The 16,172-nt window shown below is 36.3% G+C and overlaps 1 long non-coding RNA gene across 1 annotated transcript; it reads right to left on the reverse strand.

Annotated features, from left to right (window-relative positions):
- Positions 1 to 650: 650 nt before the first annotated feature.
- Positions 651 to 13,256, reverse strand: LOC125665801 (uncharacterized). The gene is made up of 3 exons (XR_007366365.2): positions 12,244 to 13,256; positions 12,089 to 12,152; positions 651 to 1,118 (listed from the first exon to the last, which is right to left on the reverse strand). It is a non-coding gene; the product is annotated as an uncharacterized LOC125665801 (long non-coding RNA).
- Positions 13,257 to 16,172: the final 2,916 nt, after the last annotated feature.

A 16,172-nucleotide genomic window follows, 5' to 3' on the forward strand; every position in this document is an offset into this window, starting at 1 on the left:
AACCACTGAGCCAGAAAAGCTGAAATTTACATGAAAGCTTTCTAACATATTTCAGATGGGGCCACAAGGGGGATCAAAGTTTTGCATACAAATATATACATGTAGGGGAAATCTTTTAAAAATATTCTTCTCAAAAACTACTGGGCCAGGAAAGTGGAAATTGACATGAAATCTTCCTGACATAGTGCAAATTCAAGTTTGTAAAAATGATTGTCCCCGGGGGTAGGATGGGGCGACACTAGGGGATCAATTTTTACATACAAATATATAGGGAAAATCATTAAAGATCTTCTGAAAAATCACTGGGCCAGAAAAGTTTACATTCACATGAAAGCTTCCTGACCTAGTCCAGATTCAATGTTGAAAAAATCATGGCCCCCGGGAGTAGGTTGGGATCATAATAGGGATCAAAGTTTTACATGCGAATACATAGGAAAAATCTTTAAATATGAGCCAAGGTGACTCAGGTGAGCAATGTGGCCCATGGGCTTCTTGTTAGGGATTTGCACACCGCAAAATCATACTCCATAAGATGCGTCCAAAATTGTGGGTATCCTATAATCTTAAAACTTTAAAAATACTATTTTTTCATGGGATTTACTATCATGTAAATGTGAATTGGCTATTAAAACACGAAATGCACCGATAAAGACATTTTTGAAGGGTTTTATTTTTTGGGTAACGTTTTTAGATTGAATTTTCAAGTAAACATTTATGAATAATACAAAAATATAGGTGGTTTTATGGGGGAAATTGTGGTAAATATAGGTTTTAGAAATATTAAAACCATTTAGAAAAATTAATAATTTTACAAAAATCTATTAAAACAAATTTTAGGAATACTATCTCCTTAAAAAATTAAAACACAAACAAACCAACAAAAAGGAGATATTTTAAAGTAAATTAAGTACACAAATGTAAACAAACGACATTGTAATATTAGAAAAAGATACTTTGTATATTTTACTGCAGAAGATGCGTTGTTACAAAGGGTAATCAATTAGCTGAAAAAGTCGCCTATCAGCCGACCAGGAAGAGTGAAGAACAAAGGCTTAATCAAATCGCGTTATTGACAAACACTTCAGGCATTTCCCATCCCGATATTCCGGAAGAGGCCACTACAATTTAACAAATGACACAAAATCAACACAATATTTATTATAACAATCCTCGATCAAGCCGTTGTTTCGTACTTTCTTTAACCAGCGAGAGAGATTTATTTCTGCTTTGTACTGAAAGTGGTTTATGTTAATATTGATATGGCCTATAATAGTGTTATACTTGAAATTAAGATATGTCAGATTAATTTTTCCAACTTTTGAAATGGATAATGAAATTTATCTCCAATTAGATAATCTCACTTTCCCAAGTCTCGCGCTCTTGAGACTTTGCACGAGCGATAGTCTGGTATTCCTAGGCTACTGTATTTCTGTGGTTTTAAGTCGAAGCTTAGTGAGAAATTGGTATCGTTTCTGATTAGCTAATAGACACACCTGCAAAACATTGCTCAACAGAAGTTCCAAGAAGCTGCACAAGTCTGTTCACAAATTTTTTTTATAAAAAAATAAAAGTTTCAATTGAAAGACCTTCAGCTATACTCGTACTATAAGACATGATTTGATAGGACGTAAATTTGCTCATGTTCCTTCACGGTAGTCGCCATTTTGGTTAAGTGCCCTCGTCTGGTTGCAAAAACAAAATAGGAACTCGTGCAAAGTTTCAAGAGCGAGAATCTAGGGAAAGCAAGACTACCAACTCTACAAAAATGATATTTCATTTATATCTTGGGATATCAGTTCATATATGTCTAAAACTATCGTCTCTATAAGAGTGAAAGATTCTCTAGAGGGGCGTTAAACAATATACACTGTACAATCAATCAATCCATGGGTACACTTAACCAAATAGCGCGTCAGCTGAATTTGTAGAATCAACTGAATTACACGTAGATATGCTTCAGCTGAACATCCTACCCCCAGTTTTCTCCCTTATTCCTGTGTTTTGAATCTAAATCAGATAATTAAAATCCAATAAGATTTTTTTTAATTTTATGTCTCAATGCAAAGTCTCCGTAATTACATGGGATTCGAAAACCCAGTTCTAACTGACCCCCACCCCCCGGCGATTATTTATATGACTGATCGTTCACCCTGTTGTACAGAACATCTTCGTAACGCAAGAACTTCATAAAAGAGCAAAATACTAGATAAATTTATAGAATTCACCAATCATAAAGTACTTCTTATTAGTTCCTTTTACTCATTAATTTGGGGATCAAATAGAAAGTGGGTCAAAGGTCAGGTGCGTGTAATTATAAACTTAAGTAAGAATAGGGGGGGGGGTTAAATGGAGTTTCTCTATTTCAGATTTGATTTCAAAACGCACAATATTAAAAAAATAAAATACGAACGTGCCTTCTAATACATGTATGATAGTTACCGAACAAACAGTTAGAGGTCATGTAATCATATTTACAAATACATGTATATTTCCTGATAAGAAACGTTTACAGAAAAGGTTTTACAGAAAGTAGGCTTTGATCATAAGAAAATTTTTTCAACACATTGTCATCCAAACATGCGCACCTCCTGTATAGAAGTGTTTTGCGTCTTGGGAGGAAAGAAAATAAAACTGACAAATCTTATAAACGCGTGTATTGTTTCCCGACACCATCCCATTGGTGAGTATTTACGCTGTGCTTTATTTCGGATGATAAAGTGTCTGGTAAACTTAACATATATATTGGTTTAAGAAGACTATGTTTTAAAGAAAATATATTTCAGACTTACAAAAAGATGCGTATTATTGCAATTAATCGCTGTGGTTACATTAATTTTCAGTCACTGACCAACATACTTTGCTGTTTTGTAAACTGTCAACGAGGCATGAGGTCAATTTCATAGCAATTAATGCATTTCATTACACATTACTTGATAATACATTACACAAAAATCCCGTAGGGATCCGGGTTAGAATAGGTCATCCGTACCCTTTGCTTGTCGTAAGAGGCGACTAAATGGGGCGGTCCTTCGGATGAGACCGCAAAAACCGAGGTCCCGTGTCACAGTAGGTGTGGCACGATAAAGATCCCTCCCTGCTCAATGACCATAAGCGACGAGCATAGGCCTAAATTTTGCAGCCCTTCACTGGCAGTGGTGACGTCTCCATATGAGTGAAATATTCTCGAGCGGGACGTTAAACAATATTCATTCATTACACGTTACTTGATTATACATTACACATTACTGGAGAGTGTATTACATTACACATTACTGGAGAGTGTATTACATTACACATTACTGGAGAGTGTATTACATTACACATTACTGGAGAGTGTATTACATTACACATTATTTGAGAATACATTACATTACATATGATATATTATACACTACACATTAGTTAAGAATGCATTAAAATTTAGATTACACATTACTTGAGAATGCATACATTACAAATTACTTGAGGATACATTAAATATTACTTAAGAATACATTACATTACACATTACTTAAGAATAGATTACATTACACATTATGTAAGAATACATTACATTACACATTACTTGACAATACATTAAATTACACATTACTTAAGAATACATTACATTACACATTACTTAAGAATACATTACATTACACATTATGTAAGAATACATTACATTACACATTATGTAAGAATACATTACATTACACATTATGTAAGAATACATTAAATTACACATTACTTGACAATACATTACATTACACATTACTTGCCAATACATTAAATTACACATTACTTAAGAATACATTACATTACACATTACGTAAGAATACATTACATTACACATTACTTGACAATACATTACATTACACATTACTTGACAATACATTAAATTACACATTACTTAAGAATACATTACATTACACATTACGTAAGAATACATTACATTACACATTACTTGACAATACATTACATTACACATTACTTGACAATACATTAAATTACACATTACGTAAGAATACATTACATTACACATTACTTGACAATACATTACATTACACATTACTTGACAATACATTAAATTACACATTACGTAAGAATACATTACATTACACATTACTTGAGACTGTATTACATTACACATTACGTAAGAATACATTAAATTACACATTACGTAAGAATACATTACATTACACATTACTTGAGACTGTATTACATTACACATTATGTAAGAATACATTACGTTGCATAGCATGATGATACGAAAGAAGTGGCAGAAAACGTATTTCTCCATAATGATTTATGAATTTTAGATATATATACATGTACAATAACATAAGCACAAACGATATTCATTAATGTTAAGAAACGCATCTAAGTCATTCATTGCATTTAATTGTCATGTTTCAGAAGTTTCATCTTTCATCACTAATATAATGAATTAATCTAAACCTTCAACATACCATCAAGTATTTGAAGTAATGTAAATGTAATCGAATGTAATGTGCATTACAGTATATTTTCATCAAGTAAAGCATTACATTACCATTACTTGTAATGCAAAAATGGCCCCCATTACACTGAAATACGTTACCATTAAACCCCAATTACACTGAAATACGTTACCCTTACACATTACCATTACCCCAGGCCTGCCGTCAACATGTAACTGTTACGTCACGTCTCCGTTTTGAAAGCGTATTCGTTGGTCGTTTTATCCATGTATCCAAAAGCACCGAAAAGAGCTTTCAATGAACAATGATAAAACTACATTTCTATATTCATAGCCAGATACCCACCAGCCACCCCCATAACCAGACAGCCACCAGACTCTCCTCTAACCAGACAGCCACCAGACTCTCCTCTAACCAGACACCCACCGGACTCTCCTCTAACCAGACACCCACCAGACTCTCCTCTAACCAGACACCCACCAGACTCTCCTCTAACCAGACTCTCCTCTAACCAGACACCCACCAGACTCTCCTCTAACCAGACACCCACCAGACTCTCCTCTAACCAGACACCCACCAGACTCTCCTCTAACCAAACACCCACCAGACTCTCCTCTAACCAGACTTTCCTGTTTGTTATAACCAGATACCCACCAGACTCTCCTGTTTGCTATAACCAGATACCCACCAGACTCTCCTGTATGTTAACATATTGGACAAAACGAACGAAAATTACTTTTAAACGGACAATTACAGTTAAACCACAATATCTGATAAAAATCGTAAACATGTATAATACAGAACTCCGATTGGACAAAAAGTTTATTTGGGTTACCATCTTGGTACAATGTAATACATAACTATGAAGACAGATATATGCTTTATATTGCGACGCACCCTTTACATAAAAACTTAATACATGTATGAATGCATATATAACATCGATTGTAATACATCTGTCCTTACAGCCTTCCGAACATGAATTTTACTGTAAAGCCTGGCAAATGTAACTAGAAATACAAAGAATTTTAAAACATGAATTCTACTAGAAAACTTATTATATATTACTAGAAATGTGAAGTATTCTTACACATGAATTTTATTTTAAAGCCTATTACATAATTACTAGAAATTCAAAGAATTTGTAAACATGAATTTTACTATAAAACCTATAATTACATATACGTAAAAATGTAAAGACTTCTTACACATTGTAACTTACATCTTTTATATATGTGAGGTATTCATTTCTCGATCTTTTTAGGAATATACCACTGCATGTGTTATCCATATTTCGACACGTCTGGGATCATATATCAATATTTGGCGTTTGAATGTACACTACCGCATTTTCTTAAACATTACAATACGTTTACTAACTCCATCGTTGAAATCAATAATTATTTTGTAAATTAAATCCCCTTCTTAACGTTATCATAATTACTTTCAGTATTTGGTCTTTTCTACCTTCCACAAAGTTTTCGTTTTAGAACAATACGAAATTCACGATCAAAATATCCATATATCAGCGGATTAATCACGCCGTTCAGTATGTAAAGGTTCTCAAAAAATCCCTTCAGAGCAATTTCAACGTCACTGAAATTCACTGCAAAATTTTTATCCATTGCTTCTAATGACTCGATCGTCAAACGAGGGGCGTACGTTATCAAAATAATCAAGGTAATAACAAAGAACATGATGGAAAAGCGATGAGAGGCGATGATGTTTCTGTTTCTTATGTTTGCTGATGTATCGGAGTCCCTCTGCTCTCTCCCCGGGGCTATGTGTTGAGAACTCCGTGGTGTTGAGATGTGGGGGCCATCATCGACACTGTTATTATTTGAACCTTCACGAAGAACACGAGCTGTGGTTTGATGGGATTCTGATAATTTTTGGTTTCTGACGTAAATCGCGCGTACCACAAAAATATACAAGATAATTAACGTGACGTAACATATGCCGCCAAGCACTCGCAATGTTATATCATAAATCAGGAGACTCGTTGTATTGGAGTACTCGTCTAGGATGCCACAGACCGTCCCATTGATTCCAGGATTCCTTGTTCTGATCACAGCAATCCCCGTGAATACGAACTTTGGAGACGAAAAACCAAGGGCTAGCACAAGCGTCAACAACAGCACAATGTTCTTCTTCATCACGGACGATGGATGACGCAATGGTCGGCATACAAGCATAAACCGTTGTAAAGCAATGACAACCAACAGAAATCCGGAAAGTATGACTAAAGCATTGCCTAAAAAGCGTATCCACTTGCAGCCCATGTTGTCGTTGTAGGTCAAAGGAAGCATATCGAACATGATTTCCCATGCGCTATTCATAAAACAAGACAGTAGATCGACAAGTGCGAGGAACGGAATATAGTACCTGTTTTGTCTTCGTTTAACACACAGACAGTACACCAGGAGAACACACAGGTTGCCAGTAACTCCGAACAAGAAGTAAAAAACACTGATGAAGATATTTGGGATATTTAGTTTTATATATTCTTCTTTCAGAAGAAGAAATTCGTGCTCCACTGAACTGTTCATCGCTAGCATCAGAATTAGAATGTATCTTTGTCAATCCGTACCACTTCAAACAAATCTGGAATGCTCTATCGTCAATCCGTAGCACTTCAAATAAATGTGCAGAAAGTTACTTTTCACACATCCAATATTTATATACTGATATCAAACGGAACATACTTTACTCCCAGTTAGAACCAATGACGTCATTCACTGTCGGTAATTATTATTTGTACTGATAATTGAAATATATCATATAAGTGCCCTAGGAATCAATGCACAGGTACTAATCACTGGTTTGAGTCGTTGTCCGTCCACATCCAGCAGGAGTTTTCATTCCTCGATATCCATATACAGAAATAAGTCTTCTTCCTTATCCTTGGTCATTCAATAAGTTCCTTTAGTCGATGACTTTACGGAAGTTTTGAACCACACTCGGACTTCTCTACAGATTTATTTTTTCGTCTCTTTAATTTGATATTGCAGTAATACCACTGGCGGATGTTCAGACGATTTAAAATAACTAGCTTATATTTCCGCTTTGGATAAGTATCAGATTGTTCTCCGTGACATCAGCCATTGGGAGGCGGAAGGATGAGCCACTCGTAACGATCAGATACTTGATTCAAGACACGGGCTATTAATGCAGTACATGTTTACTTGATTTGATGGATTGCAGCGAATAGCGTGTCTTACTGTGTTAAAAGTGGGGTGTGACGTGGCCTCTTACACGGCGATATTCCTACGCTAGTTCAAGTCAAATGCACCTTCTCTTTATCATAACCATCATATTAGTCTATATATGTCCATGCTAGTTCTTCCCGTGGGGATCCGAGTTAGAATAGGTCCCCGGGTGTAGAATAGGTCTTCAGTACCCCTTGTTTGTCGTAAGAGGCGACTAAATTCTTCGGATGAGACCACAAAAACCGAGGCCCAGTGTCACAGCAGGTGTGGCACGATAAAGATCCCTCCCAGCTCAAAGATCCTAAGTGCCGAGCACAGGCCTATATTTTGCAGACATTCACCATTAATGGTGACGTCTCCATACAAGTGATTTTTTTCGAGACGGATGTTAAACAATATAAAATCAATCAAGCCATGGTACAAATGTTGTTCACGTCAAATTTTGAAAAGGTGAAGATAACGAAGAGCGATCAATCTGAATACATGTACATGTAACTCCTATATGGAATACGAAATAGAGAAATGGGAAAGACGGATCCCTGGATAATACCAATGTTGGGATAAGGTGCCAAGGAGAAGTAAGCATCTCCTGTCGACCAGTCACGCCGTAAGTACTATATCTTGACCAGGAAAACGGAGTAATCCGTAATTAGAATCAGTGTGCAAAGAACAGCCTAACAATTGGTATGAAACACGTCCGACAGCATTTGACCCAATACCAGGTTGTATTGGTAAACTACATCGTCCATGATAAATTTTTATCATACCCATTATAATTGTCTATATATATAAATAGATGCCGACGTTCAGTCACGTTTTAGTGGAGAATTTAGAGACTTTTTTTTTGCCACAAATTCGCAAAATAATGTGAATGAAACTTCAGATTTGACACGCAAAATGACTTAGTATTTTTTTTACGCTAATACTTGACATGTGCCTACCCACGCCACCCTTTCGGAAATCCTGGATCCTCCACTGTTTTTAAGATTTTATTCGTTAACACATATTTGTGCATCGGTTCATGGTCACATACAACAGAAAGATAAACTTATTCATTTAATCAGAAACGCCCATACAAATATTCAACATTTTCTGTTCAGTTTAAGAAATAACGAAGCCAAACCACATACCCGTGTCGCGGCAGGCTTTGGTCCTGAGCGTTAAGTACAGGTCTATTTAACGAACAGCTGGTGATGCCTCAGTATGAGTGAAAAAAGGCTCGAAGGGACGTTAAACAACGAAATAAATGAAACTTCAAGTTGATACACTGATTGTACCTAGACAGTAAATGGCCGTTATTGATATTCAAGTCACAAGGCCAAAACTCGAGAGTCAAACAGAACAAAGTAAGACAATGTCTGCTCAATATCTTGAGAACCTTTTTCTTGAAAAGACATCAAACTTGATACACTGGTACAACCTAAGGAGTAGATAACCTCACTTAATTTCGATGTTACAAGATCAATGAGCAAATATCCTTAAGATTCCGCTCAATATCTTGGGAACCCTTTGTTTGACAGACATCACATTTGGTACAATGGTACATCATAAGGGGTAGATGACCCCTATAATTTTGAAATCACAGCTGGACATACGATATTGTCCGATCTGTTTCTTGAGAACTCTTTGCTTAACCAACATAAAACTTGGTACACTGATGTCCCAAAAAGAGCAGATGACTCACACTGGTTTGCAAGTCCAAAGGTCAAAGTTCATGACTCGAAATGACTGGTTACTTGTAAATGAGATAGATCACATTTATCATGATGGTTGTTCCTGATTAGTAAATAACCCTTATTATATACTTTCAATTTCATCTCTTCTTTTTTCTTTAAAAGTTTGCGGGCATATATCACACGATATATGCCCGGAAACATTCCGGCCCGCAAACAGTACGTCACAATCAAATTTCTACGCCGTTAATTTTCAAATTTTTCGTGTTTATCATCATTTACTCAGTTAAACTGATAAAGTTATTGTTAGAAATAAAATTATTGTTAGTTTCTAAATGAAATTGAAAGTATATAATAAAAAGGTTATATACTTTGTATGGGAAATATGACGACTTCGTTTTTTGTCGCGAACGGACCTCGCAAGCTCGGTCCGTCTACGCGCCAAAAAACTCGGTCGTCATATTTTCCCATACAAAGTCTATAACCTATAAATATTATTATACCTCAATATGAGAATTATATGCAACGCGTAATCTGATTGGTCTAGACAGTCACGTGCTAGGAAAGACAAAACTTCATATCTCCCTCTCAAACATCATATCTCCTATATCATATTTCCCCTTGGGCAGCTTCGTGCATTTTCCATAAATTTAACGTCAAAGTAGACGAAGTGTATTATGACGTTACAAAAAGTCCGAGTCATTCTACTTTCATAGTTCGTAAGGCACAAAATATGCGGGTCTCTGATATACAGTTTTAAAATCGACTGATTTTGGTTGATATAAAAACGTGCAAGTAAATCAGCATTCAAGGAGAATGGAAATACAAAAACTGGTTATCATATCACTGTGTTTCGCTGTTTGTACCTTCTATATATATACGTTGCGGCGCGATGTTACTGTTAGGGCGGTCTCAGCTACATACATGTACGATGCATAGATGAGTAAACTCCAATCTCAAATACAATTTTGTGGTCTTGCTTTGTTTCGGTATAATAAACAATTTATTGCATGAATGTTCGGGAGATATGAAGATTTATTCACCCCCCCCCCCCAAAAAAATCATATTCCTCTCGGGCGTTGCCCTCGGGGAATATGATTTTTCTTGGGTGAATAAATCTTCATATCTCCCTCACTATCATGCAATAAATGTATATTGCATCCCTATCACAATTACTCTACCCTCAGTAACTAATAACCTCCAGGGCTCAGATCATGTTAATTCTTTTGGCATATAATACTCCACAGATGGAAATCTGATTGATTTATTGAATATTGTTTAACGTCCCTCTCGAGAATATTTCACTCATATGGAGACGTCACCACTGCCGGTGAAGGGCGGCAAAATTTAGGCCTATGCTCGGCACTTATGGCCATTGAGCTGGGAGGGGTCTTTATCGTGTGGCACGGGACTTCGGTTTTTGCGGTCTCATCCGAAGGACCGCCCCATTCAGTCGCCTCTTACGACAAGCAAGGGGTGGTGGTACTGTGGACCTGTTCTTACTCGGGTCCCCACTGGAAATCTGAATGTAGGACGATACGAATCACTGCATACATAGTAAACAATAGCTTATGGTACCAGGGACTTCACAAACCATCATTATGCTGTACTCTGGTGTTTACTATGTATGTATAAATGTCAAGAACCAAAACATAACACTTAGAAGCACACGGGGGGGGGGGGGGGGGGGGGACCGATCACCATCACCATAATCATCATCATAATCAACCAACAATATCATCCCCTTGATGCACATTGTATACAAACAAGCATGGATGTCCAATGAGTGATACGTCACATGTTCTTCCGCTCGGATATTAACCAATGAGACTAGTATCTTATCCTCGGTGATAACTTCCGGTATATAGACCGTGATCTCAGTAAACGTCTGTAGGCACAATACTAAACAGAGTACATCTAGTGTAGCTCATCAGGTTACATTGTCCTGTTTAGTATCGATACGTAATAATTGTTTATAAAAACCGGTAAGTATACTTGTACGTGGGCAAGCTGACCCCCCCCCCACCACCCACCCATGTACACGGTCATGTAAAGGTCGCGTCATTAACTCCGGTGAAATCTGTACACCGATCGGCCTGTTCTGCCGAGTCGAGGAGAAACAGAAAACGCCGAGCGATTTTCCTATTGGTTCCGGTGAACTCACACTTGTGCATGCGCAAACTGACCTTTACTCATAGCATCCGGCTCAACCTCGCTTATATATAAGAACACGTGGCTCGATATTGTCTGTTTGGCAATCGATTTATATGTTGGATGTCCGGATAGCGTAGTGGTTAACATACTTGCTTCTCACCTCTGCGAATCGATTTCGAATCGCGATCGGCATGCGCAATGATTGCAAGTGAAAGGGTATTGTGGTTGTCCCCTCGGAAACATGTACATGTATTTCCTTTAGCATTAATGACCTCTTCACTCAAATGCTTTAGCCGACGGGAAATATTACCAGAAGACGTAGAACGTGTTTTGTTAATCGTTGTAAAATGAATAAAGTGTAAACTTTATAAATTTTTTTTTAGAATCTTTGTGAAAGGCATACGATGTCTATGTCGTGTCTGACTGAAACAAACTTGATTACACATAAAATTATAATAAATATGGTCAAATAATCAAATAGGGATATGTAGAGTAAGAATATATTCCTTATCATTATACAAGTATTAATTATGTTTGCCACTGTTTAAGCTAAATGTCAAATCAATTTCAAAAAACGTCATTCAATACTTAATTGACTTAAGAAAGTACATACATTGATTTTGTGGTTGAAGTCTCGCTTAGGGAGGTAGTGGGGGCGAATCCTTGTCGTGCCAGATCTGAATAGTTAAACCATAGGTAGCATTTACTTGTATTCCTTCGCCAAAAAAGTCTCATCACCAGTGAAATATTTTACAAAATACGATGTACCTTAAAATCTAAGCCATCCGTGCCGTCCCTATGTTTGAAGGCTTACCAAGCAAAGAATCTTTACAAATCAACCATCCTGAGATTCTAGCAGAAATCCATTTTTTGGACTTCATCTACACCTGGTGACCTCTCGATATGAGTGAAAAAATTCTTGATAGATAAATCACTCCTTGATATACTGCAAAATATAATTTCAAATTGCTTTCTTACGGAATGATTTCTTGCATGTGTGAATATTCATCCACTGTATCCTTAAAAAAATAGTACCCACTGTTACTACATTACACTCTGTGTTATGGCACAGTCGCATCTTTTGCAGTATTCTGAAAATCACATCCGGGTAATGGAACTAAAACAAACGTCCCACTAACAAGTTTCAGATTATTTTCAATACGGACAGTCACATGAAATCTAGGATTTGGAGGTTCGCAACACAGCGGCATGTATATGTATCTAGTACATTATCATATCCTGAGGATTTCCTTAAAACTGAAATGAAATGTAGACAGTTCTCTGATCCCTTATCTTAGTTGTACTACATGTACTAACCATTTAGTTAGTGACTGCTTTATTTAGGGATTTTCATACTTCACGTAGTAGTTTTTTAGGGGGTGAATAAATCTTCATATCTCCTTCACTGTAATGCAATGTATGTAAATTATTATGCTTGCCCATGAATATCTAATTAATCAGCATGACTGTTTTTCAGTGTAGTTAAAAATGTCTTATACCGGATGTAACAAGTCCATAACACAACTGCACGTCTAGACAAAAAAGCGCACTTTATGTTTTCCGGAAGAAAGATCGTTTTCTATACTGGCTTCCCAATTGCTACTGATTAGCATGTATCCACTGTGCACTAAACAGAATATAGAATATAAACCAGGCTACTCGCAGTCAGAAACGATGTCACGTAAATAAGAATTGAAAAATTCGACTTGAGCGAGAACACATCTGTAGCACAATTGACAAGGGTCGACTTGAAAGACGTTTGAAACATTACTTTGCATAAAATCTTTTTCTAGTTTATCGAAAACTGGTAAACTGTCTGTTTAAAATGGAACACTCAACATCTATACATATCGATGCACAGGGTACCAAATAATTTACGCCAAGATTCCCTAGGGCTGGAATGTTGCTCTGTCATTGGATAAAATGTATCACGTGTTTGTCGTCTACATTTTGTTTAAAAGATGCAAAATTCAGACAGTAATCTGTTGTATAGCTTATAAGAGTTATAAGATTGATCACTGTTCGTTATATTCACCTTTCATGTGTGAGGTGAAGTTCGTAAGCTATTAATAGCAGAATCTACTTGATAAGTAAATATCATAAACAATGAAAAACCTACTTTCGTTTTCGATAAACCACCCTGAAATAGCAAAAAATGAGAGTAAAGTGGTGGACACGCTTTGATGGATCTAAGCCAGTTTTCTGTTGTTTTGTTTAATGACAACTTAATATAATACGATATGTAGTAAATCTGTTGTTTATCAATGATTGATTTTGATATTATAGAAGAAATAAATTTTGATTATTGTTGAATGAATAAAATATGCCTGCTCGTTTCTTTAATCCTTGATTTTATTAGTGAGTCAGCCTTATGGAAATTTCAAGAACGAAGCGCCCAGAAGGGAAAATAGTACCAATTCATTTCAGATACACCTCAATACTAACCTTGGGCCCTCTCACCCGTTAACTATATTAATTCTGAACAAATGACAGCCAACATACAAAGTTCAATATAAGTGCTAATGAAAGGTGAAGATAACGAATAGTTTTCAATCTCATAACTCCTATAAACAATACAAAATAGATAGTTAGGCAAACACGGCCTCCTGGACACACAAGAGGTGGGATCAGGTGCCTAGGAGGAGCAAGCATCCCCTGTCGACCGGTCACACCCGCCGTGAGCCCTATATCCTGATGAGGTAAACAAGAGGTATCCGTAGTCAAAATCAGTGTGCCAAGAACGACCTAACAATCGGTAGGAAACACGTCAGACAGCATCTGACCCACTGATAGGTTGTATTGACGAACTAGATCGTTAGAACGACCGTAGAATTTGCGAAATGATTACTCCAATCGAGATTGTTGAAACCCCTATTCCATCAACTTGTTTGTCAGTAGTTTGCCTCGATTTAAAAACTGACCACAAGCAGAACAAGCTCTTGCGTATCGAATCAGTTGAGATATATTTATGCACCATATGCAGGTGATAATGGAATGTTGCTACACAAATATGGAAAGTTGACGATGGAGAAGCTGAAATCATCCCGTTTGTCATATAGTTGAGTTGTCAGTTTGCCATTAATGTCTACTTTTGATAAGATATCTAAGTATGAAGCAGAAGTGGACGACTTTGTGATGTCTTTTATTTTGAGCTCACAGGGATAAATTGAATCGACATATAAATGAAAGTTATCATTGTTAATAGACAAAACGTGGTCGATATATCTAAATGTGGAATTAAAGGCCACAGCAAGAGATTTTTTCTTCTCATGTAGAAGTTTTTGAATAAATTCTGCTTCATATGAATATAGAAACAGATCAGCTAACAAAGGAGCACCATTCGTGCCCATGGGAATTCCAACAGACTGTTGGAAGACCTTATCACCAAAGACCACGAAGATATTGTCAATGAGCAACTCTAGCATATTTTTTATTTCAACTTCAAAGTACTTGTGCGTGGAATCAGAGTGGTGTTTTACAAAGTAAATTTTTGGATGACTGATCACTAGATATGAATCTTTCCGTTTCCCATTTTTGTTGAAGAAGCAACGGTCTATGATGTCAAAAAGTCTAGTCTTTAATTTATCGTGAGGAATGTTCGTGTAAAGTGTTGAAAAGTCAGAGGTTTTGATGTTATTGATTTTGGAAAAGTTTTGCGATTTCAAGTTTACTAAAAGTTCTTTAGAATTTTTTAGAATCCACATTTAATTAACACCACTTCTGGTATATATAGTCGTACAGTAAGTTTGGAGTTTCTTCTTCACAGCTGTTAATATTTTGGCGAGGCTTGAATAGGATACCAAGATAGGGGCTTGGTAAAGCACTTACTGGATCCAGCAAAGTATATCTTTGTAAGAGTTTTTATGTAGTTTAGGAATCCAGTATAGGTACGGTAACTCATATTCATTCAACCCATTGACTGGGATACTAAATGTGTCTAAATCTGAAGCATGGTTTTGAAGAATTTCATCTTTTGAAAGGGCAGTTGGATTATATGTACGATTACCAAAAGTGGATTAGTGCCAAGTTTGTTTAAAATACAGTCGTAATAATGAGCCTTACCAACAAAGACAATGCTGTTGCAAGCTTTTTCAGCTGGAACCGAAACATTTTTCTCATGTAACCTATCTAATTATATATCGAATCGACATATGAATGAAAATTATTATTGTTAATACTCAATGCGTTGTCATAATATCTAAATGTCGAATTGAAGCTACAGCAAATATTTTCTTCTCAAGTGAAAGTTTTTTAATAAATTTTGCTTCATAGGAATAGAAAAACAGGTCAGACATAATGCAGAATCAAATTTGTAAAAATCATTCCCCCCACGATTAGGTTTGTGCCACAATAGGGATCAAAGTTTTACATGTAAATACATATTAGATAAATTCTTAAATATGGGACAAGGTGACTCAGGTGAGCAATGTGGCCCAGGGGCCTTTTGTTATTTATACATTTTATGTTACGAAACAAGTTATATTACCGCTTGATGATGAATGATACTACTGTATGTAAAGTTCTATAACTTCTGGCATTTTTCCAGGTTCTAATGACCGCTCATCAGAACGAGTTAACACCGCATAATTATAATGATCAGTTAACCCGTTCTTTGTGACTTCATCTAGCGTGATATTTAAGTAGCTCAGTCCTGACTCTCGTTCAGAACAGACTCTATTTATAGCTCGATAATTTCA

This window comes from Ostrea edulis, chromosome 10 (genome assembly GCF_947568905.1).
Source record: "Ostrea edulis chromosome 10, xbOstEdul1.1, whole genome shotgun sequence".
NCBI lineage: Eukaryota > Metazoa > Mollusca > Bivalvia > Ostreida > Ostreidae > Ostrea > Ostrea edulis.